General features: G+C 35.8%; 1 protein-coding gene across 2 annotated transcripts in view; it reads right to left on the bottom strand.

Moving 5' to 3' along the window:
- LOC107729783 (CTTNBP2 N-terminal-like protein) overlaps window positions 1-3275 on the bottom strand; it is a 14941-nt gene that overhangs the window by 7210 nt on the left and 4456 nt on the right. The gene's annotated exons all lie outside the window — the stretch shown is intronic.

Below are 3275 nucleotides of genomic sequence, written 5' to 3'. Positions count from 1 at the left end.
TTTTTTTTTTTTTTTACTAATTAATATTCTTCCATTCTCCATATGGCACAAAATGTAAACTAAAATAAAAGGACTTAAAAGTATTGTATTCAAGCTAATTACTTGGTAATTTAAGCTCCAAATAGCCCAAATAAACAACAGCTGTATGTACTGTATGTAAAACCTTTTGTTTATCAAGTTAAAGGATGTCTGCTTTCCATTCTATATTTATGATGTTTTCAATTGTGTGTGTGTGTGTGTTTAGGCTAATAGCTTGAGCAATTATGGGGGCCTTGGGAAGATTAACCTTACTAATGACTTAAGATAAGTCAGCCAGTCTGGTGCCTTCAAACAATCTGTGTGTGTGTGTTAGTCTATCTGATAGATAAAGATGCCATAAAGAGTATCTTCACTGAGAACATTAGAGAAACCAGGTATAAAATAGTGAGATACTGTTGGTATCTGCTACCTGCACTCTCAAAATCATACTAACCACACATTTGATAGTAAAATATATAAAGCTATTTTTGATAATACATTTACTCGCTTAACTTTGAGCTGAACACCTGGAAGGCATTCTTTCTGGAACTCAAAGTCTATTTACTTGTTAGTCATGAAATGTTTTCAAGTTTTCCTGCAAAAGTCAACAGCTGCTAAGGGGCAGAATTAAGCATGGGAATGATTATTTGAGCAAAATACCATTTAGTTCCCCTCTTTTTTCAGAGAAAGCACCACAAGCAAATAATGAATAGTGTTTGTATGTTCGATTAGCATGACTAATGAAGTTATACAGAAATTAGGAGCTGTTGTGATGTGACTTCTGCCCTCCTGTTGATTTTCCCCTTTACGTTTGACCAAATGCATAAGGAAAATTTGCAATGTGTATGTGTGTGAGAGAGTCAAAGCAGAAAAGTCATGCCTTAATGACCTCATTCAAAGCAGGCATTGAGTGACAGAGATTGTAATCCCAGCATGCCAGAACAATCGCCCCTAAAAACCACAGAGAGTTTTAGAAGAAATATGCAGTTGGGTTAAATATATGCTATCTACTTAAGAAGTCACTTAAAAGTGATTCAGAAGAATGGTTGGTTAATACCCCAAATCTACGGTTTGTGATGCTCACATAGCCTCAGTCCAATGCTTTCAAGAACAGGAATGCAGCAGATAATATCTGTTCAGCCTTCCATAGAGATTTACCACAAAAAACATGATCTGAGAGCACATATGCTGAATTTTATTACCATGCTAACATGATCAGATGAACAGATGGCACTACAATAGAGTTTAAAGCTGAAACTAGACAAAAGGAAATGTGCGTAATAATGTTTGACATGTTTGTGTGTGGCTTTGCAGAGAACAAACAACATTCAAAGGCTTGATCAGGGGCCCAGAGTACTGGCGTTTGTACGGACGCAAATGATATGCTCAAAAAGGGAAGTTGTCTTGCTCACTGTCTGGCTGATTCTGAGTCATTCCTACATTGCCGAATCAGTATCTCAGCAGCTACTGTGGTATATATAAATTGAAAGTAAACTCAAAAACTGTTTCAGGCTACATTTCACCACAAAGCACCAAAAAAAAAATATATATATATATATATATAAAATAATAATATTATTTTATATTTTTTTTATATTTTATATATCATTTTAACAACTTAATTTAAATAAATTTAAGAAATTAATTTATTAGTGCATTAAATGTGCATACTTATTGTGACTGAAATATGATTTAGAAGACTAAAATAAGAATTAAACATGTTCTTTACAGGATTTTTGTGAACTGCACCATTATAATGGTGCTGAATGATTGCTATGTATTTACATAGTACTCTAAGGTGCTTTAAAAAAAAGTGAGGCAGATTTGATTGTTCATACTGAGTTTAGTTCAGCCTCCTGGATCTGAGGCGGCGTTTGGAAGCCTGGTGTCCACCAGAAGTGTGGGATGAGGCCCAGCAACAGCGCTGGAATGTAGTAGGAGACTCACAGAAAAAATAAATAAATACAAATTCAGCAGAAAAGAGTTTGATGAAAAAGCAAAGTAAATAAGAATCCAGTCAACTCTAATTAAACCCTGATGAACTGGGAACATACAAAACACAGGAAGTACAACAAACCAAGTTTTAACAGCGGTTATGATTAAATATCAATAATTTTGGCATTTAGTGCAAGTTCTTGGCAACTATTCCAAAAACGTGTGAATTCGGCATCATTTGAAACCAAAAGCATCCTTTCTAGTGTGAGGACAAGGTTTACGGAAGCTAAAGTTTTTTTTTTTTAAATAAATGTATAGCCTTTACATGTCTTAAATAAACTGAGTTTTGTCGTAGATGAACTGTACACTGAGGTTTCTTAGTGTTTAATATACTAGCTTTTAATGTGTTAGCGTGCACGATTGAGCTCTGAGCCAGACAGACATCTGGCTTTCGTTGAGTGATACAGCTATAATGTCTCTCATGGTTATCTAGTCTGCTGTGCAAAGTGTTAAATTTGTTTGACAGCAAACTACTGACTGTCAATACACAATTACAGAAGCATACTATTATTGAAGTATTGACTTATTAATATTGATGTCCCAAAGAGAAAGGAAAAAATGAAATCGCATCATATGACCCCTTTAACAAGCAAAACCATCACGAGAACCAGAGATGGACTTTATCAATCTCAACTATCTAGGTCATTATAAAATTTATTCAGGACAATCTGGGCTTGTTTATATATTTGGTTGATGGGAAATCTCCAAGGAATACCAAAAAATACACACCACAAGATCATAAGAGCCGCCAATCTCAGAGTGAGTTGCCTCCCTAATGGTGTAAATTAATGTATGGCTTGGGTCGCAGCTGCTCGGATAAACATGCAGCAACAGCGCTGTACATAGCTGAACATCTAAACATCTTGAATGGATAAATTAGTCCAGATGCTCCTGAATAAATTGTACATGACACAGGAATGATTTTCTTTTTTTTGTCAAGTTCACTACTGGCCCACCATGCCTATTTTCTTTCTATTTCTCACAAAACTATCATATAGCTTAAAGCCTCATACACACCGGGACGATTATCACGCGCGTTTATCGCCGACGTTTTTGACACGTCTTTTGTGTTCATACCCAAGCGATTTTCGCTGGCGATGAGCCGAGTGAACGTGCAAATTCACTCACTGACATTAGATGGCGCTTAATGAAAAACAGAAATACCCCGGTACACATCGAATCCTATTTGATCTGCAATTCCTCTCCATAACAACTCCCTCTTATCGAGATTTTTGTAGTCGCTGTCGCGTTTGTCATAAAGC

This window comes from Sinocyclocheilus rhinocerous, unplaced genomic scaffold, assembly GCF_001515625.1.
Source record: "Sinocyclocheilus rhinocerous isolate Xijiao unplaced genomic scaffold, SAMN03320098_v1.1 scaffold218, whole genome shotgun sequence".
Taxonomy (NCBI): domain Eukaryota; kingdom Metazoa; phylum Chordata; class Actinopteri; order Cypriniformes; family Cyprinidae; genus Sinocyclocheilus; species Sinocyclocheilus rhinocerous.
This window is presented reverse-complemented; position numbering and strand designations above follow the sequence as displayed.